A 22,571-nucleotide genomic window follows, 5' to 3' on the forward strand; every position below is an offset into this window, starting at 1 on the left:
TGCAGCTATGTTTTATATATATTACATGAATACCCCACCTCACTTTAATAATCTCTTAGTAAAAAGATCACCTTAAATGAGAAAATTCACCAAACTCACACATAAGTGGCAATTTTAACTATTTGGCCAATAAAGAAAAAATTGAGAACAGGGTAACTGCAACCAAGGGGCTCCATATCGCAACATTCAGAAGACCAGTGGGAACACCCCAGTAGGGAGAATTTGACCTGCTGGTGAACTCAGCAGTGATAAGCAGAAATGGGAGTCTCAAAACAGAAACCTTCAGCCGTCCTCTGCACAACTGTTGGAATTGTGGAATGGTATTCCACTGCAAGTCAGGTAAACATCTGAAAACAACTTCTAGCTCCGTAACTTCCTAAGTTAGGTGAATCCGAAATCTTTACAATTGAACACATATAATTATTCCTAAGATCTACTGAGTTGAGAAGGAACCAACCTAATTTTCATCTCTTCTGGGAAACCTTACATGAGAACTCTAAGCCCCGGCACTGTCTTCCACTCCCAAACTCCTCTGACATGTACTAGCCACACCCTCATTTGGCACCCAGTATTATTAGTTATCTTTGTATAGATATGTCCATTCTCCCCATCTATGCTCAAAGCCCCTAAAGAGTAAGTACCATGGCTTACTCCTCTCTCCTAAAAGTCTTAGAATTTTGTGAAGCATTTGCAAGCACTAAGCAAGTGTGTCTTGACTGTCTGCTTAATTTTATTTATTTTTTTATTTTTTTAACATTTATGTATTTTTTTAAAAATTTTTTAATGTTTATTTATTTTTGAGAGAGAGAAAGAGAGTGAGTGCCAGCGGGTTAGGGGCAGAGAGAGAGAGAGGGAGACACAGAATCCAAAGCAGGCTCCAGGCTCTGAGCTGTCAGCATAGAGCCTGACACGGGGCTTGAACTCATGGACTGCGAGATCATGACCTGAGCTGAAATCGGACACTTAACCAACTGAGCCACCCAGGCGCCCCTAACGTTTATTTATTTTTGAGGCAGAGACAGAGTGTGAGTGAGGAAGGGACAGAGACAGAGGGAGACACAGAATCCGAAGCAGGCTTCAGGCTCTGAGCTGTCAGCACAGAGGACAACACGGGGCTCGAACTCACAAACTGGGAGATCATGACCTGAGCCAAAGTTGGACGCTTAACCGACTGAGCCACAAGATAATACACCCACCCAGGCGCCCCTTTAATTTTTTTTTGATATTTACTTTTTTAAAAAAGACAGGGTGTGAGTGGGGGAGGGGCAGAGACAGACAGTGACAGAATCTGAAGCAGGCTCCAGGCTCTGAGCTGCCAGCACAGAGCCCCACGTAGGGCTCAGACTGACGAACGGTGAGATCATGACCCGAGTGGAAGTAGGATGCTCAACCGACACTTAACCCCTACTTAACTTTAGATGTGGTTTATATTACCACCTACTTATAATGTTGATGGAGAGACAGTTTGGTATGACTGTGTCAGGCACTCCGTTCCTTTAAATACCAGTCAGGAGCATAAGAAAGAAACCGGATGGCCTGAGCAGGCTGTTTGGAGAGCCACCCAATCTATCTGATATAGCACCTCCCTGTCATTCCCAAAGAACCAAAGGACCCATCTAATTCTAGAGCTAAATCTTTACTTCCCTTCCCATGCTCAGCACCAAAGGAGAAATCAAAAAACTTGGATTCAAGTCCTAGCTATGCCAATGACCCAGCAATTCATTTCATCTGTTTGAGTGGACTACCTGTAAGGTTCTTTGCTTCAACTATCTGTGATTCTGAGTCTAACTTCAGGCCTTTACCTTCCATATCAGAAATCCATAGAATAGCCCCTTCTCCCCACTCCTAAAATTACCTGTCTTTCAATATACATCCCATCATCATCATCACTGCACCTGTGCTCAAAGACCACTTCTGGCTTCTGCTGCAAGGTTACCATGCTCATGAAATCATGTTCACTTGCCTGGTCTTTATACATGTGCTCATTTAACAAACACACATCACATAGCTGGTTGGGTAGTACAAGATAACACACACACTTGGGGAAACTTCTAATATATTCCTGCTGTCAGCAGCAAAGATAAATATAACCCTATTTACAAATAAGTGCCAGTAACAATAAATAAAATTATTTTCATATGGGTCACCAAATAGGTTGTTGTCAACTTAACCAATAGCTTGGTGGCCCTGAGAACAATTCCCTGATCTTTCCAATTTTGTAAGAAACTTATTTTTATTGTTTCATCAACAGCAAATGATATTAGGGAGCATCACGATGGTTGTTACGGTAAATGGCTCAGGAAGAAAATTTAGTAACAATTTTGATGGATTTTAGGGAGTGTATGAGCTAGATAAAAATATATGAGCCATATAGAAATTCAAAGCAATTTAAATTAATATCTATCAGTTTTGAATAATGAAGAAGTTTTTCAGAACCTAATATATCTTTGTTCTGAAAAAAGGCTAGACATATCACCTAAAGACCTTCCCCTTTCCCTAGCCAAGTAATTTGTTATCCAATTAATTACAAAGAAAGATGGCAATCTCACCTCTTCATGAGTCTAGCCAAATGAATCATTTGTGTCTAGCCATAATAAAATCACAGATGAAAGGTCAGTTTTAGTAGTGAGACAGACATAACAGAATCCCCTAGGCAATATTTAAGATGTTATTTTTCCTTGGCCAAAATCATACCAACATTTTGCTATATTAGGTGTTAACATCAGTACAAACATTAGATAGTCATATAAAAATTTTTGACTAACAGTACAGTGAGGTTTTCTTCCATTTTTAATAAGGATAGAGTGATGGGCAGACACTCTCAAAATCAGTCAGATATACTCTTTCACAAATTATTATCAAATCTGTAAACTCTGAAAGAAGCATTAATTGGAAACAGAAAGAAAAACTGTGAAACAATTTTATTGTGAAACCAATGAAATAAAAATTTCATTCTAGTAAAGAATAGTCACTTGCATTATCTAAAATATTGTATCGCTATATCAATGATACTAATATAAAAATTTTCGTTATTCTGTTTTGTTACCTCGATTAATCTCTTACATTCACCTACTCTTATCCCATATTGAAAGATATCAACTAATGTTCACAGTATTTGAGTAACCTTCCTAAGGTCACAGAGACAGTAAGTAGCAGAGCTGAATCCAGATTATGTGCCCCCATGGCCTGTATATTTAAGCACTGTGTTCCCCACCTCCCACTTAGTCACCACTCCCAGTAAATATTCATCACTCCCAATAAACATAACATGAGTTATTGATTTCATAGCTGCTACCACAGCATTCAGATGCAACTTTTATGAGGAGTGTTCTGAATACACAATTAGTTCAATCCACTATGTAAAAGGTAAATGCTCAAGTCTCGTTAATTTCTAATAAATTTTCAAATGCAGAAGGGGTATAAAGGGAAGAAAAGTACAAATCTATATATACAACATCAATTAAGAGAAAAATATCACTGGAGTTGTATTTGGACTTAAGCACTGAAAACATTTATTATCCTGCTATCCTTTCAGCCCCTCTGTATTGGCTCTTAGAACTTCATATTTCACTGTTGAAACACAGGAAAGCTGGAAGATACGTGCATTTCAAAACATCGTGCCCTTTTGCAATTTCCCTTCTACATTTATTACCCGGATCTTTAAACACGCAACTAGGAGCTAAACCAATTCAACTGTATGTGTAAAATGTAAAACTGGAAATGCCAGAAAATCAACATGACCTTTAAAATGTAACATTTTCCACAATCATTTAGTTAATAGTAGAAAGACATTTTATAGTATTTAAAGCATAATCTTCATGTGTAATACTTTCAGCAAACATAAAAGCAAATACAGAACAAAGTACTTAAAAATCAACCACATTTTTTAAACAAAAACTGCAATTAATTTTAAGCTACCACTTTTTTGCAGTAGTTACTTTACCTGTTAAACATTCATAACCATATTGGTGTGCTCCATTTGTCAAATACAAAGCTGATGCAACCATCACCACCCAAGCCCAGTCACCTCCTACAACTGGTAGGGCCTACCACTATGACTAATTCTTCCCCAATTTAGCCATATTAGTTAGCTTGAGAACTAAAATACGTGTCAGACAAAGGCCAAGATGAGCCCTCTCTATAAGTCAACAGGACCACCTTGATTAATTCCAAGGCACTGATCGCAACATGTTTTCTAACCAACCAGACTCCTCAAAGATACTTAAAGAAAGATAATAATTAGGTAGTCGATATTACCATAAAATTAAATTTTATATAAGAGCAAATGTAGTCTTCTATCTTCAGATCCAATCATGTTATTTGTTAAAAGTAAAAGATATGCAAATAAATGCTAATAGGATGGCAAATTTTCCCCAAGAGAAAATCACACTTCAGATAAATCACCACTCTTACAATTTTAATTCCATAATCAAGTAGCAATCCTTGAGAATGTAACTTTCCCCTTTGACTACTTTGATTAAGTATTTTCAGTAGAAGCTGATCAGAAAATAGTTTTTCTTAGATTTTTTTTTCCACTGGATGGTTCCTAGCAGATTAAAATTAGCAAGACAAATGAAGTCAGAATCCACATCATCTCCATTTATTGCCTTTAACAGCTGAAAATTAGGAAAAAAAAGAGATCGAAGAAACAAACAGAACAATCTAATGCCTGGCTAAAGGACAAATTCTACCTTTAAAATTGCGCACGGTTCCTATCAACTCTATGAATTCAGTTCTTTAATGAAAAGAGTGAAAGAGCAAGGTTATAGCTTGCAGAGACAAAATAGTGACATATCAGCCAAGCAACTAAATTAGGTATCTCACCTGTCACGGAGAAAATCAATAAGGCCCGGTGAATTTATATTGTACACTGCTTTATTTAGGGAAAAACTTTGAAATACAACATCTTCAGCTCTTTGTGTACTAAACATATTCTGCTCCATTGGCTGGAAGAAATCTAAGAAAAGATGGCCTCTGTGGCACAGGGCAAACAGGACTCTGCCTTAGTGCAACACAGAAGCAGAACAAGATGAAAGAAAAGGAGCTGGGAAGGGGAGTTTTCCATTCAACATACGTAAAAATAATGGCTTTTTACAGGGAAAGGAATGTAAGTGGCTACCCTAAGAAGAAAATAGGTAGAATCAGCTTGGGTAGAAACAAAACACCAGCAGGATTGAGGAAGCCCTCAAAGTAGTTTACACCCCAAACAAATCAAGAGTGACACAAACTTAGGCAGGAAAAATGTGGCTCAATATTCAAAGACACGCAGAGTCTGACCTGATTCTTTTCCAGCATCATCTTCTTCTCTTTTATGATGGTACCCTTCACATTCCCTCCCTATGCCTTTACTTGTTCTACTCTTTCAGCCTAGGTTTCTTTCCACCCTCTCCACACACTTAATGCTGCAGTCTCCTAATACAAGCTCAAAACTCACTCATACTTTATGAAGTCACAGGCAATCTCCAATCTGTTAGCTATGCCCCATCCTATGGCACCCAAAGCTTTGTTTACACCTCATTTTGGACACTTAGATTATATTCTGTATCAGTCATTTATTTACATATTCATCTTCCCCACCACTATACCTAAGGGTGATTTTTTGAGGGGAGGGGGTATGTTATATTTTTTTAACTGTGGCAAAATACACATGACATAAAATTTACCACATTAACCATTTTTAAATGCACAGTTCAATAGTGATAAGTATACTCACATTGTTGTGCAACCAATCTCCAGAACTCTTCTCTTGCAAAACTGAAACTCTGTATCCATTAAACTCCTTATTCCTCCCTACCCCCTACCCCTGGTAACCAGTATCCTGCTTTATGAATTTGACTACTCTAGGGACCTCACATAAATGGAATTTGTCTTGTGACTGGCTTATTTCACTTAGCAAATGACCTCAAAGATCATCCATGTTGCAGCATGTATCAGAATTTCCTTCCTTTTCAAGGCTGAATAATGTCCTACTACATGTGTATTCCACATTTTGTTTACCAATTCATCCAGCTGTGGACACATGGGTTGCTTCCACCTTTGAGTATTGTGATTAATGCTGCTATGAACATGGGTCTTAGAAACTTTTCAATTATTATTTTTTTTAAGCTTTCTTTATTCTTGAGACAGCACACAGGAGTTGGGGATGGGCAAAGAGGGGGACAGAGGATTCAAAATTGGCTCTGCACTGACAGCAGCGTGACTGACATGGGGCTCGAACTCAAAAAGCGTGAGATCATGACTTGGGCGGAAGCTGGATGCTTAACGACTGAGCCCCCCAAGTGCCCGCCATTTTACATTAAGAGTGCATAAGCGTTATAATTTCCCCACATCCTCACCAATACTTGTTACTATTTTTTTTTAATAGTAGCTACCCTAATGAGTATGAGTTAATAGTATCTCATCATGGTTTTCATTTGCATTTTCCTAATGATTAGTAATACTGAGCACCTTTCCGTGTTCTTATCAGTCATTTGTGTATCTTTGTTGGAGAAATGTCTATTCATGTCATTTGTTCATCTTTTAATTGAGTTATTTGTTTTTTGTTGTTGAATTATAGGATTTTTTTTATAGACTCTGGATATTAACCCCTTATCAGATATATGAACCAGAGGGATTTTTTAAATTCACTTTTCTATTCCCTAACTTTCCATAATGGATTATATGTAATACAGAAATATACTTTGAGTTGAATGTGTTTCTTCCATTAAAAAAAAAATGTTCATATAATACAAAATTCAAAATATCCAAAAGGTAGTATAAAATAGAAAATAAGACACCCTCTCATCCCTGCTCTCCAGCCACTCCCCAGAGGCATTTTATATTTTTTAATTATTCCCTCCAGAGATATTCTGTACATATACAAGAAACTATATATCTTAATTTAGTCTCCTCCAAAATATTAACCTACTAATGCCCACTGTTCTGCATCTTTTTTTGACTTAATAATTATTCCATTTCAGTATGTATCAACTGCCTTATTCATTTTAACTACTACACATTCTACTATACGTACCATAATCTATTTATCCAGTTCCCTAAGAATGGGCACTTAAGTTGTTTCTAATTCCTGCCAACAATACCCTTAAATATATTTCATCCAAGTACAAGATCTGCAGAATAAATCCTAATAAGGAATCAAATGATATGTGTGTTTTAAGTTTTGTTAACTATTTCTAAATTGGTCTCAATGAAAACTGCAAAAATCCATACTCCCATTAGCAATCTGCCTATTTCCCTATACCCTCAATAACACATTGTGTTTTCAAACTTTGTTTCTTTGCCAATCTGACAGACTACTAAATCTAATATTTAGGTCATTCACAATCTAACCTCAATCTACGTGTTCCATGGCCTTTTACTGTAGGCAAATAGTTTCTCATTGGTTCTAAATTAAAGAACAAAGGTACTTCCCAAATGTTTTTGTTCAAACCCTATCGGTTATTTTGAATGGTTAAGATGATCTCTCTGCTCTCCCTGCAAATACAAAAGACCACATTGATTCAACAACTCTTTAGTAAGAGTCTACTATGTTGTATAAAAGTAACTGAATTTTGTGCAATGGAAGATCATAGCAGGGAAGGTCAACCTAGAATGGACAGCGGCCTCTATAACTTTAAGCTATACAGGCATACCTCGTTTTATTGCACTACTCTTTATTGTGCTTCGCAGATAATGCTTTGTGTGTTTGTCTGTTTGTTTTGTTACAGATTGAAGTTTGTAGCAACCTTGTATCAAGCAAGTGTCTTAGTGCCATTTTTTCAATAGCATTTGCTCACTTCAGGTCTCAATGTCACATTTTGGTAACTCTCACAATATTTCAAACTTTTTCATTATTATTATACTCGCTACAGTGATCTGTGATCAGTGATCTTTGATGTTACTATTGTTAATTGTTTTGGAGCACGACAAACCATGCCCATAAAAGATGGTGAACTTAATCAGTAAGTGTGTGTGTTCTGACTGCACATGTGGTGGAAATAGAACTATGTCATGTCTTTGGCCATAGAATACATTTTGAAGACAAAAAAAGAACTTTAAATTAGTACAGATACAAAAAGATGAGATTGCAAGATAATAAAGATGTTAATAAAGGACGTGACTATTAGAGTTTTATCTTGAACTAAACAACATCAAGCATTCTCAAACTCGGAAGTGTAGAGTTTTCTGTAACTATAATGCATTAGTATGTCGCTGACCATTCCTCTAAGTATTTTAAACTAGATGGACACTTTGAAACTAGAATTATATTTAATGTATCACTTGCCTCAAGATTTCAACTTCACAAGACTATTTGCATTCTCTTCCCCCCAAAAATCTTTCTACCTAACTATGCCTTGCCCTACTGGCTTCAATCATCTACCATCTTCAATGGTAGATGTTTTCCTACCATAAACATCTAATAATGTGTCTCTGACTATATACAGAAGGTGGCAATATAATTCGGGCTGTTGAAGGGAGAACTAACATCTCAAGCTAACAACTAGGAAATAAATGTGATCAGGAGCACACAAGCTGAATATCCCAAAGTGTATACCTTTCACAATAAGATACAAGCAGCCTTAATAAACAAGACATATTCAGAAGAAAAAAAATGCATTTTTTCTCTGACACAGCTAAATAATACATCTTTTCAGTAGTATTACCTTCTTAACCCCTAATTATTACTGCCCTTTATTACTTGTCTGCAAAACCAAAAAAAAAAAAAAAATCTAAAAAGTTAAATGTGATAACCCAGTATGACTCATTAACCAAATAATTCCTCACATTTCTTAAAAAATTTTTTAAGTTTATTTATTTTGAGAGAGACAAAGACAGTGTGAGTGGGGGAGGGGCAGAGAGAGAGAGAGAGGGAGACTGAGAGTCCCAAACAGGCTCTGAGCTGTCAGTGCAGAGCCAATGTGGGGCTTGAACTCATGAAACCACTAGATCATGACCTGAGCCTAAACCAAGAGCCAGATGCTTAACCAACTGAGCCACCCAGACTCACATTTCTTTATGAATTAAAATTTACATAGGATTCTAACAAACAGCTTGGATAGTACTCAGAAATAACCATGTGAGCTCCATTTTTCCAAAAAAACGAAATGAAGTTCAGAGACGAAAAGTTCATGTTCGCATAGTTGATAGTAGAGCTAGCACTTGAATAAAACCTCATAAACTCGTTCCATCTTTTCACCATACATCACCACTTTAAAGTCTAGAAATTTATATTTACTGCCTATTTTTTTAAGTTTTAAAATAAAGGTTTTAGTGAAATGTTTAGAATATTAACATCATGCACACGTCTCACACAATCTTCATCTAAAACTTAAACTATTACTGTCGTAACTCATGTGTTCAGACTACAGTACTTCTCTTACACATGAGAAAGAGATTCATAAAAAAGCTAATTAGTTTATGAAGTGCCTCAAACTCCTTCATAATGATACTAAATAGTTATTATTTAACAGAACTAAATAATAATTACTTAGTGTTTAAATGTGACACTAATAAAACTCTCATTAAATAAGCTCTTGGAAAAATACCAAAATGCTTTGTAAATTATCTGCTACACCAGGCAAACTAAAATTTAAGGAAATAAGCTACATTCTGTATGATTCCAACTATATGACATTCTGGAAAAGGCAAAACTATGGAGACAGTAAAAAGATCTACGATTGTCAGGGGCTGAGAGGAGAGAAGGATGAATAGGTAGAATACAGTGGACTTTGAGGGCAGTGAAACTACTGTATGATACTATAATGGTGGACACGTTATCATGGATTTGTTCAAATGCACAATAGAATGTACAATACAAAGAGTGAACCCTAATGCAAACTATGGACTTTAGGTGATAATGCTACATCAGTGCAGGTTCATCAGTTGTAATAAATGTATCATTCTGGTAAGTAATGTTGATAATGGGAGAAGCTACGCATGTGTGGGGGTGGGGGTATATGGGAAATATCCGTACCTTCCCCTGAATTTTGCTGTGAACCTAAAACTGCTCTAAAAAAATAAAATCTATTTTAAAAAATTAACACAAATTATCTGTGACAACTCTAATCTTTTCCTACCAAGTGTTGCTCTACAGGTCCACTATTACCTACTTAGCAAAGAACACCTTTGATTACCATCAACCCTAACCTTCAGTTGAACTCTTCTTTACAGACTCGGTGCCCCTCACAATGCCCACTCTGCCCTTTGTAGCCCACTCATCCTCAAACATGACATCAGTAGACTAAGCCCAAAGACAGGCAGAAAATTTGGTACAGACAACAGACAGAGAAGGCAGGTAATGGAGAAGGAAGTGAAGAATACCTAAAGAGAGAAATCAGCAGGAAAATCCACAAGACAGAGCAGAAAGCAGAAAAGAATCCTGAGATGCTTTGAATTTATTGGTCTACATAATGTGAAAAATGCATAAAATTAAATTTTCCTAAAATGTAAAATATGCTATTACAAACATTCCCCTTCTTTAAAAAAAAAAAAAGTCTTTGCTGTACATGATTCTAAAACCAGAACACCTAAACTTGATAATGTGTTTACAATGTGTCCTCCAGCTACAAGCAAGATGATTTTTCAAAGGCTGACCATAAATGCTACAAACATTTTTCAAAAGGAAGATATATACAAGTGCGTGTGTCAAAGTGTCATGACAAAGACCTACCTCTCGGAATAAATTTTTGGATAAAATTGCAAAGATAAAATTTTTATGATTTATCACATGGAAGAAAGACATTATCTTCTGGGCATTCTTAATCTAAGTCAAAAATATGCTATGACTTACCAAACTAAGCAGGAGTTCAATGAGATTCTGAAACAGTTATACACGAATGACTGTGTGTATGTTGGGGGTGGGGGGGGAGGGGTGCTTGCTTGCTTTGGTCAGCATTGAGAACAGGCTAAGCACCTGGCAGACCCGAACATCTGAGGCATTTAGGAGAGGCTAAGGGCTAGAGTGGCAAATCAAAGACCCATCAGACAGGATTAAAGATGGCTCTGGCAGGAGCCACCACCATCATCAATACCACCTGAGCAAATAATGACCCTCGGCATCTGAAATTTCAGGAGAGGCGTAAAGACTGGAGTTTTGCCAGTGATCCCATTCAGTTCGGTTAATAGCAATTAAACACCAGTGAAGTACCAGGCATTAAGTCACAGGTGCCAGAAGACAATGAAAAGTAAGATGTAGCCCCTACTTTAAAAGTTTCCAGGGGCGCCTGGGTGGCGCAGTCGGTTGAGCGTCCGACTTCAGCCAGGTCACGATCTCACGGTCCAGGAGTTCGAGCCCCGCGTCGGGCTCTGGGCTGACAGTTCAGAGCCTGGAGCCTGTTTCCGATTCTGTGTCTCCCTCTCTCTCTGCCCCTCCCCCGTTCATGCTCTGTCTCTCTCTGTCCCAAAAATAAATAAACGTTGGAAAAAAAAAAAAAGTTTCCAGTCCAACATAGGGTAAGACAAGTCCACAAATGACTATAATCCAGGCAAAATAGAGCAAATTCCAAAAGACAGATATAAAAATGAGCATCAGACATTCAGAGATTTCATCAAGGAGGTAGACTATCTAGGAGAAAACCTACCTAGGTGACTGACAGGTTCTTGCTATGGTTACTTTTCTTGCTCACGATTTTCTCCCATCAGATATACTACTTTTACACTAGAAGATGTGAAAAAGTTGGAAAATGTATCTATTGCTTTAATGGTTTACAAAGGATTTTCCATAAAGTCTTCATTGAAACTCAAAGCTATGCTGTGCTGGGTAGAGGTGGTTATCTTGTCAGACAGCCAACCCCCCAAGATGGTCCCCAATGATGCATGCCTCATATACTGTGTACTCTCACTCTGAATCAGCGCTGGCCCATGAGACCAATCAGACATCAAAATGATGGTGTGTGACTTCCAAGGATAGGTTATAAAAGGCTCTACAGATTGCACATTGGTCTCCTGTATGTCACTCTGGGGAAGCCAGCTCCTATGGCGTGAGGGCAGCTGAATGGTCAGGCCCTTATGGAGAGGAATCAAATTGCCAACACCAACTTGCCAGCCATGTGAGTAGGCATTTTGGAAGTGAACCTTTTAGCCTCAGGCATGCCCTCTAATAACTGCACCTCCAGCTGGTATCTGACAGCAACCTCATGAGACCCTGAGCCAGAACCACCCAAATTGCTGACCCACAGAAACCACGATTTAATAAATGATTATTGTTGTTTTCAGCCACTGAGCTTTTGATATGTTACAAAGCAACCAGAGAGCTAATGCATCCCAATTTTACATGTGATGCTCAGAGAAACTAACCTAGCTACTACCAGTTAGGAGTGGGCAGGGAAACTTGATCTAGAACCCAATCTGAGGCTTTAGGTTCAGTTTCCTTTCCATTAAATAATACTACTTCTCAAGTAAAATATGTTAAAATACCATAGGATGATCATTCTTATGTGATTACAGGACCAACACTAATATACCAGGCATCCCACAGTAAAAAAATAAAACACACAGTTACATGTCCCTCTGTACATAACAGACATGATGGGACCTATAATATAATTGACTACATGGTGCTCCATGGTACTTTGTGGAGTTTTTACTGTCTTCTGGAAGATTTCTATATTTTAATGTATAGATTTTAAAAATGAAAACCTATTTAGAGCATTTTAATACTCAACAATCACATTACTAACATTGAGAATTTTTATACACTTTACAATCTTTGTCACAATAAACATTTGTATAATTTTAAATAGAATTAATGTGTCAGATGAGAAATGCTCAACTGCTGTTTCTTTAAGGATTTACATTTTTGCTTTAGGTCTTCAACATTTTAGCATTATGCAAATACAGTAAAAAATAGCATCAAAATGCTCATGATGGTGAAATCTTACATTCCAATCTGTAAAATGTTACTACCTTGCAGGGCAAGGTGGCAAGCTCTTAGCCAGTCTTATCCTAGAGAAAGTCAAGAGAATATTTCATTGTCAAAACCACATCTACATGTAATGTCCCTTTATACAATCACCTCTTTTGACCCACACAATGTTACAAGGTAGAACTGGTTTACTGCCATCCCCATTTTCCAAAGGACAATGGGCTTAGAGAAGTCTAAATGACTTAACTAAGGACACATGCTATTAAAAAGAATCACAGGGGCACCAGGGTGGCTGAGTTGGCTGGGGGTCCAACTCGTGGGTTTGGCTCAGGTCACCATCTCACAGTTTGTGGGTTTGAGCCCCACACTGGGCTCTGTGCTGACAGTGTAGAGTCTGCTTGGGATTCTCTCTCTCTCTCTCTCCCTCTCCCTCTCTCTGCACCTCCCCTGCTTGCTTGCTCACTCTCTCTCTCTCAAAATAAACATTAAAAAACAAATAAAAGAATCACGAAAATCCGACCTATTACTTTTTAGCTCCAACTCCAAGACTTTTCTGCTGCACCATATCTTAGCTCAGTCATTCTCTACCCTGGCTGCATTAGAACATCTGGGGGCATTTTGAAAAATATCAATACCTGGACATCATTCCAAGAGATTCTGATTTAATTGCTCTGGTCTGTTTTAGTCATCTAGAATATAATAAACCAGTTGTAGTAAATTCATAGAAAGTTTGTACTAGAAAAGGAAAAACTGTGGATATCTCTATATGTCAGCTGAAACATCTTTATCCTCCCAAGTTCCCTGAAAGACACAGACATCTTGCAGTAAACCAAATAGAACAAGGAGGAAGAAGAGATGAAAAACTGAAACCCATTCTGCCACTATCATGGGACCACCAAGGAGTATTTTATTCCCTTGATCCCACTCCTCGAACCTCAGCATCCTATAACTTCACTCCACTGCAAGTTCTAGCTCACGTGTCACCGTGAGATTTCACCTGTGCGAAGTCTTGTGACTAACACAAAAGAAAGAAGACCATTGTTTTACATCCATCTTACCTTGGACCTCTATAACAGCACATATTGCATAAGGCATTTATTTACACATCCATTTCTCTCACTGACCTGAGAAGTCCTTAAGGGCAGGATCCCTATCTCATTCATCCTTCCCATCCTATGTAGCCTTCCATATTATACAGCCTTGAAGACAGCAGATATTAATAAATGTTTGCTAAATCAAATGATTTTTTTTTATGTTTGGCATGGTTAATTCCCCCTTAGCTTCCTAGTACACACTCTGTTGACATTTTTCAGTTTTTAATAAAAAGGGGACTTTTCCCCCCCACAGTTGGATTAGGTCAGAGAATAATGTAAGTGAAAAAAGGCCAGATGCAGTGAAAGCAAGTTATCAGTGGAACTTTGGACAAGGAAAAAAAAGGGTAAATAGGATATTCAAGAGTGGGGGTCAGGTATGCATTTTTTTGTTTGTTTGTTTGTTTGTTTGTTTTAAAGGGGAGATTAGGCAAAGACAGCGACAACCTGATTTTCATTCACTAGAAAGCATAACAAAGAACCGTGATTACAGGCAATTATATTTTCAACACTTCCCTGTCTGTGGGCCCCCTTCCTCTCAATATACATACATGCTGTCTCTCCCCTCAAAAAAAGAAGCCTGCCACACTGAGTTTCATCTTTGGACACATATTAGAGCTTTGAAAATTCTGGACTGCAGACCAGTGAAGTCAGAATCTCTGAGAAAGGGCCCAGGCATACTTACTCTCTCTTCACTTCCTCCTCTCCTATTCACTCCTTTTGCCCACGCAGTGTACTTTCTGCCCCCACCAAACCAACGGAGCCATTGATTCTACTTTACAATCCTCATCATGCTTGATGATTCATAGCATTACAGTTTTAATTGGGTTCTACTTCTTGAAACTCTGCAAGTTGGCCTGAAAAGTTTTGCTTTCTCTTTTCCCCCAGCTTCTCTGGCCACTCCCCTTCTGTCTTGGTGTGTCCCAAAAAATTCAGTATTCTCCAAAACTTACCTTGAGCCCTTTTCTCTTTCTATGCAGTTCCTCTAAGCACTTTTGTCCTTACCCATGCCTTCAACTACTCTCCACATAGTAAGCACTCAGAAATCTGCCTCTGCAGCCTCCACGTCTCTTGTGACACTCCAGGACCGTATATCCAATGGCCTCCTAGACAGTCCCAACTCGCCAAGGACATGTCCAGCAAGCTCCTTAATCACTTGTCCCAGCCTGAACTCAACAGCTGCCCCCCCCCCCCCCGCCCAGAGCTGCTTCCTCTTCTCCCTACCCTCTCACCAGTCAGAAATCTAGCAGCTACTCCAGCACCCTCACCCTCCCCTTTCTGTTACATTCAGTCATGAAGATGAACCAATTTCCCCTCCTTCTAAATATTTTTCCTAAACTTCTAAGTTTCCAGCCTTGTCCCAGCTCTCGAGTTGCCATTATCCATACTAATACACTGTCTGCTCAGGTCTCCAGTCTTGCCACATCCCCACCCAGCACCTCACTCCACCCCCAATCTACCCGGCACTTTGCTTTCAAGGTGACCTTTCATGTCGCTCACAATGCCGCACGTGGCATAGAAAGTATGCCCTGACCTAGCTATCCAGTTTCATCTCCTTTCACTCCTGACTTTGCCCTAATGTAACTGACCTATATATAGTTCCATGAACGCAACATGCCCCCGTAATGCCATACAACTATTCAGGCTATGAGCCCCATGTGGAAATGCTCTCTCCTGCTTGTCAACCTGCCCACTTCTACTCCGCTTTCAAGGTTCAGTTCAAAACACAACCACTGCTAAAATCTTCCCGTGACATTTCCATCAGGGATCAAGAGCTCCTGCTAGCCTTCCTTTGCACTTATACCTCTGTTATGGCAAATAGTACACAATATTTGAACTGTTGGCCAAGATGTCTACTGTCCCACTAAACTATAAGATCCTTGATCAAGGACAGTGACTTCATCTCTATAGCCTCAGCACTAGTTCAATGCACATGGCATATAGTTTAAAAAAAAAAAAAATGGTTAATGACAGGACAAGAAGATCAACTGGATTTCAAGTATAGAAAAAGTCCAGATCAGGGGTTCCTGGGTGGCTCAGTTGGTTAAGCATCTGACTTCAGCTCAGGTCATGATCTTATGATTCGTGGATTCAAGCCCTGCATCGGGCTCTGTGTTGACAATGCAGAGCCTAGAGCCAGCTTCAGAATCTGTGTCTCCCTGTTTCTCAGCCCCTCCCCTGCTCACACTTTGTCTCTCTTTCAAAAATAAATAAACATTAAAAAAAAATAAAAAGAAAATTTTTAAATTTTTAAGCCAAAGAAAAAGACCAGATCTTTAGGAAGTACAGACATCTATTATTAAGTCCCACCCATTAAAAAAAAAAAAAAAATAGAAATACATGATTATTCAGGTAATAGCAAGGTAATGAAAGAAAGAAAGAAAGAAAGAAAGAAAGAAAGAAAGAAAGAAAGAAAGAAACTATAATTGGACTAAGCATCAATAAGGAGGTAAGAATCTCCAATGGAGCAGCTGACAAAAGATCAACAGAAAGGCCAGAGATAAAGGTGGTTCTTTCTACGAGTCAAGTAATTCATCAACCTAAGTCCATGGACTGAGCAAAAACTGGCACCTTCCTCTGTGAGTTCACCACTCCTCCCTTTTGTCATTATTCTCCATAGCCTTTTCTCAGCCCCCACTACTAAATTCCAGATTCCAGGGGTAATGTCTCTCTGCTGGAGCCACAAATCCTGCCAGTGGATTATTCTGAGATCGAAGGTGGGGGTTAGGGGGTTGGTAACCTTCGTTCTTGTGACCAGGACCGAGAGGGAAGAAATGAAGCTACTATTTACTGATGGCTAATTTTGAACCAGATATTGTGCTACTTTACAAATGCTCACTAAATCTCACAATAATCATGAGCAATTATTCCATTTTACAGGTAAAGAATTTGTATCCAAGATCACAGCTAAGCAATCACAGAGCCTACTTGAAAACCCAGAAGTTATAGCATCTAGAGTATTTCTATATTCCTGACTGCCTCAAAATGAGGGATGTGGTTCCGCTATTCTAGACTGGAACTCAGAATATATTATTCTCCAAAACCCTATTATAAATGTTGGCTAGAGTCTATAGTACCACTGATACATAATGGGCATACAATGAGTTAAAATAGCTTTTTGGGGTCCTGATCTGGAAATCTAAAGTCTATTTGTTATTCGATTTCTGTAAGCACACCGTTCAACACTGCAAACAAAAATGGACTTGGAAATGAATTTCTGGAATACAAGAATATATTTTCCCACAAAAAAATCACCAAGGATAGAAACTATTTTACCTCGTTAACTTGTAAGAGCAACAACACCAGAACAAACCTGTGGGAAGTGTGCTTTTCTGACCAGGTGCCCATTTAGCGTGTGCTGTCATTTGAATAAAACATCACACTAAACCCTACAGACCAGAGCTGATGATACAGTGTCACCAACTAGAGCTGATAGGCCTCTAATCTACTGACAAAATGTACTCCTTAGCGAAGTGAAGCCAGATGTCTGGTGTAAAATCTGATGTCTGTGGACTTGTCTTTCTTGGCTTCCAGAGCTGTATTAGATACACTAAATACACAGCTTAGCTGTATATTAAACCCACAACTTGGCAAAATCATGACAGTTTGGACATGTAGCATCAGTATTTTTATTGTAATTCTTATAAACCAAAGACATTTCTGAAATAGAAATCCTAAATTTAAGCACTCAGCTAAATGCGGTGGTAGTATCTTTCCCACGTTAGGAACAGTGTCAGAGCTTTATAAACACATTTATAGAAACCCTTTCCCTTCATTTTTCAAGCTGACACTCTATAGGCATAGCTGTGGAATGATTTCGTAGGGGGAATTCAAGCCACGTCAAGGGTCACTCCTTGTCCCAGAAATTCTAGGATCAGATATAACAAGTGGTGACTGTGAAAATGCAAACATCCACCTTCAGGAAAGTGAAATACGAGATACCTTACTTAAATATCAAAGAAGATCATGAAGAATGTGATGGGTGACCAGATAAAAAAGGAGGGAAGTTAACAGTTAGTATCTATATGCCAGACGCTGTTTTTTCACACATTTTTAAATATACTCATTGTTCTGTTTTGACAGGTGAGACGTTAGGGAGCAAAGTTTTAACTGGTCCAAAGTCGCAGAGCTTATGAGATAAGAGCCAGGACTCAAGCCAATGTCTAAAAGAATCTAAAAGCCATGCCACTTCTACAGGAGGATTGGCCTGGTACACAGACAAGAACATAGAGGTAGAAGGCCAAATAGTAACATATAATCATGAAACAAATAGTTGAAGAAATAGACACAAACTGTTGAGAAGGTTCTTCTAAGAGTAGGCTCTTAAGAGACTTGCTTTCGGGGCGCCTGGGTGGCGCAGTCGGTTAAGCGTCCGACTTCAGCCAGGTCACGATCTCGCGGTCCGTGAGTTCGAGCTCCGCGTCAGGCTCTGGGCGGATGGCTCGGAGCCTGGAGCCTGTTTCTGATTCTGTGTCTCCCTCTCTCTCTGCCCCTCCCCCGTTCATGCTCTGTCTCTCTCTGTCCCAAAAATAAATAAAAACGTTGGAAAAAAAAAAAAATTTAAAAAAAAAAAAAAAGAGACTTGCTTTCCATCTCTCATATCCCTGCAAGATTCATTTTTAACCTTATGTAACCAGAAAAAGTCATCTTCAATAAAAAATGAGGTTAAATAGGGGCGCCTGGGTGGCGCAGTCGGTTAAGCGTCCGACTTCAGCCAGGTCACGATCTCGCGGTCCGTGAGTTCGAGCCCCGCGTCGGGCTCTGGGCTGATGGCTCAGAGCCTGGAGCCTGTTTCCGATTCTGTGTCTCCCTCTCTCTCTGCCCCTCCCCCGTTCATGCTCTGTCTCTCTCTGTCCCAAAAATAAATAAACGTTGAAAAAAAAAAAAAAAAATGAGGTTAAATATACCAGACACTCATACAGGTGACCAGCCTAGTACTTACTTTCTTTAAGTGAATCCCCCATAACTCTCTCCATATTTTCTCATCTTACATTATCTTTATGCAACAATTCAAACCATTATCCTCATGTAATTTTTATACTGGTACAATACACTTATTACACTGGAAAATGACTATAACACTGTAACAGCACTCCAACCAGTCTTAAGGGTTAACTTGCCTCAAGCTTATGCCCTTCGTGCTTGCTGACCTAAGTCCGTTGGTCTGTAGCCAAACTAACCTACTTTCCTGGAGATTTGCAAACCGCTGGCCTTGAGGAGTGAAGAACCAAACCTTCCCAGAAGATAACACCTAATCACATTAGAAAACAGCTGCCATCGATGCCAACGAGCCTCTTCAGGGTCATGTCGACACACAACTAACCGCCTGGGCGCCAGCTTCTCCTGAATGTGGCATTCAGAATGCCCCCTCTCCCATTCTTCACGCCTTCCCCTTAAAAACTCTCCAGCTGCACCTGGACTGGGAAGATGGTCTTTGAGACATTACTCCACCATCCTCCCAGGTTGCCGGCTTCCTCAATAAAGCAATCTTTCCTTTGCCACCATCACCTGTCTCTCAAGTATTGATTTTCAAGCAGTCAGCAGCCTAACCTGAGTTCAGAACTGATTCTCTGTCCAGTAACAACACTATTCTAAAAAAGGACACAAATCACCACGTCAGTAATCCTTGAAAGTTTACCACTGAACGTGCTAGAAGGCAGAAAAATAGCACTGTCCACCCACAACACTGTATAGACTAAGCTCAATAGTATAGGGAAGGTCTTTACAATAACACTTAACTATTCTGAAAATCCACAGAAAACTGATGAAAGGCCTGCCCCAAATGGCCATCTCCAACACAGGCTCATCATTCTTACCATCCAACTTATCCATCAGTGCTCGGTCGTTTGGTAGGAAAAGATAATAAATAAATATCCACTGCACTAATGAATGAACCCATCATCCATAAACAACTATTTTCTAGTTTTTCATACATTATGTATATGGCTATCTGAGCCATATACACAGACAAGTAAGAAGGCAGGTTAAGGGTACAGGCAGGCAGGGCCAAGTTGCCACAGAAGGCAATTCTGGCTCTCCTGTGTAAGTATCCCAGAATGGTTTGCTACATTCTTGCTTGGGGCTAACCTGAATTTTAACTAACTGAAAACACTTGTTTACATGGGACACATAGGATGCATAAGGCATTCCCAATGTTCTGAGAGGAGCTGTGTTTCATTCCAGTAAGAAGGCAGAAGGATGGCAAGTGATGGCAAGTGATTTGCACAAAAGAACCAGTGTAAGACACCACACTGAAAATCACAGCAAACCTCTGAGGGTTTCAGTGTGCTGTTTGGCCACTTTTCAGAAGGGAAGAGAGTATTTGTGAAGGGGTATCAAAGTCAAGGAAAAATGGCCCTGCCTGGTAATTTCACCCCCACGCCAAAAATCGAAAATCAAAAACAAAAACAAAAACAAAACCTTCCTCTGTGAGCTTGAGAGAAGATCCCAAAAGAATTTCAACCGTTATGATATTGTTATTTTTACCCTTTGGCGTTCTAAAGAATTTTTACAGAAGTCTCTTAAAAAAAAAAAAAAAATCTGTGGGTGGGTCCCTGTCAGTAATCAAGCAGGGCCATGATTGTTTAATGACTACAGTCTGGGGGATTAATCAAAGCTAGCTTAGAGAGCGCCACGGTGGGGAGGCAGACAACTGCAAGACCAACGTTCCAAAGACGGGAAGGGTAACGACAAGAAAGCTGTCGGGTCAAGTAACTAAAAGGGATCTATGCCAAGCTGTCAAGTTCCCAGCCAGCTCTACAGGCTCTAGGCCTGAGAAAACTTTCGGGTTTGGAGTGTGTGAGCCTTGAAGGTGGGCCTCGGTTTCCTGATGATAACAGTAGAATTTGGCCCCCACATCCCCCAGGGGCAGTTCTGGCTCTCGATTTTTGTCTCCCTTGCTCTCTCTTATATAGTCCTAGCTCCTTCCACCCCTGATCATTCCTTACTTACCCTTTCTCCCGTTCTTCCTCGGTGAGAAGGGGTAAGTGGTTATTTTGTGCCCTCGCCCAATTTGGCCAAAACCCTAAAAGTAAAAATGACAGAGACAGGTGCTTTAAAATCCTGATGTTGAAGCCTCAGGAACTCCCACCACCTGCCCAACACTTCAAGGCGCAGGGCAGCGCGTCCCCACAGCGCTCCCTCACGGCCAGGGCTTGGAGCCGGAGTTGTCCCCTCTGGGGGGGGGGGGGGATGACAAGGAGCGGGCGCGATCTAGGGGTGCCCACTTGGCGGGGAGGAGCTAGCCGCCTCCCGGCTACGTGTCGCCGTCGTTAGGCGCCGATGAGCCACCATAGTTAGCCGAAAGGGTAGGCGACTGTGCCGGCCGCCGCGCGGGGCCTTAGATAAACACGCGCACGTACACATGCTCGCGACCCCACAGGACTCGCGGCCGAGCAGCTCTCAGCCTCCCAGCAATTCCCTCCCCGCCTGCAGCCGACTCCTCCGGAAAGGACCCAAGCCCGGGGGACCACCAGGGGTCGGCGGCTGCGCGCCCGCCCACCCCCGCCAGCCTCACAGAGCCCCCCGAACCGCCACCGCGCTCCCGCCCTCCGCACCCGCTGCGCAGCTCAGCCCAGGGGAAGTCCCCGCGCTGGCCCCGCCCCCCACCGGCGGCAAGCTCCGCCCCCATCCCCCAGCGCGCGGGAGCTGCGCGAAGCTCCGCCCCCCGCGGAAACCCGGTGCCGCCTCCTCCCCCTCCCACCGCCCCCCGGCAGCGCCAGCCTGGGTTAGGCCCAAATCCCGGTATGGATTTGCAACGGATTAAAAAATAATACTCAGCAAGCAATAACTGAGCACTTACTCGAAGTTCTGCACCGTACTAATGGCAGAGAGGACGACAGAGAGCTGAAACTCTATGAAACTGTGTCTTCAGCACCCCCCCCTTTCAAATAGGTCAGGAAACGGAGACCCCAGCAGCGGCTTGGAGTGCACAGCTACAGTGGCAAAGAGCCTTTTGAGTGCTCCCCTTCTGGACTCCCGTTATTGCGTTTTTTCTACTAAAGTGCACACAGGGAAACTATTTCTAGGCAAGCCAAAAGGAATAATCCAAAACAGGTGGTTTACTTTGGGAAAGCTGGAATTTCATTCCTAAGCGTTTGTCTTCAACTTACAGGGTTATGACAACCCACAAAGAAAGTGGAACCTAGATCTACCAAACAGATATAAAACACTTATTCTCTCTTTTATCCCTCCCCCAATTATATGCCTTATTATTGTTGTATTTTTCATTCTTCCGAATGCTGACAAACTACTCTGTGCATTTTCAAATCATTTAATATAAATGTTAGTACCAGATGCTCTGGGACTCTAGCTTAAAATTAATTCTAAAGGTTTAACAACCTACTCAGAGACTCAAACCACCTGATAACTAAAACTCCTAGAGTCTCCTGAGAATAACATTGCTTTCCTGCAAAGAGGGTATGTGCCAACTCTGTAGTTTTTCTCATTCATCACTGAAATAATTACTGTAGGGCAAGCTTTTCTCTGCCAATGCTTAAGGATTTAATTCCATGAGCACTTAACTGCATGGGAGTCCCACCTTTATCAAATAGCACTGAGAACCTATTTATAAATTGGACTAGGTCCTATTGGCATTGTGAAAATCAATAAAGGGAAACCTCACTAAAGTGGAGTTGGGA

The 22,571-nt window shown here is 40.3% G+C and overlaps 1 protein-coding gene across 1 annotated transcript in view; it reads right to left on the reverse strand.

The window, feature by feature from the left end:
- The window catches only part of IMMP2L (inner mitochondrial membrane peptidase subunit 2), an 885,960-nt gene extending 864,570 nt beyond the window's left edge, over positions 1-21,390 (reverse strand). Inside the window, 2 exon segments of the mRNA XM_030308243.1 lie at positions 20,884-20,956; positions 21,294-21,390. The gene's annotated coding sequence lies outside the window, so the exon portion shown is untranslated.
- Positions 21,391-22,571: the final 1,181 nt, after the last annotated feature.

This window comes from Lynx canadensis, chromosome A2 (assembly GCF_007474595.2).
Source record: "Lynx canadensis isolate LIC74 chromosome A2, mLynCan4.pri.v2, whole genome shotgun sequence".
NCBI lineage: Eukaryota > Metazoa > Chordata > Mammalia > Carnivora > Felidae > Lynx > Lynx canadensis.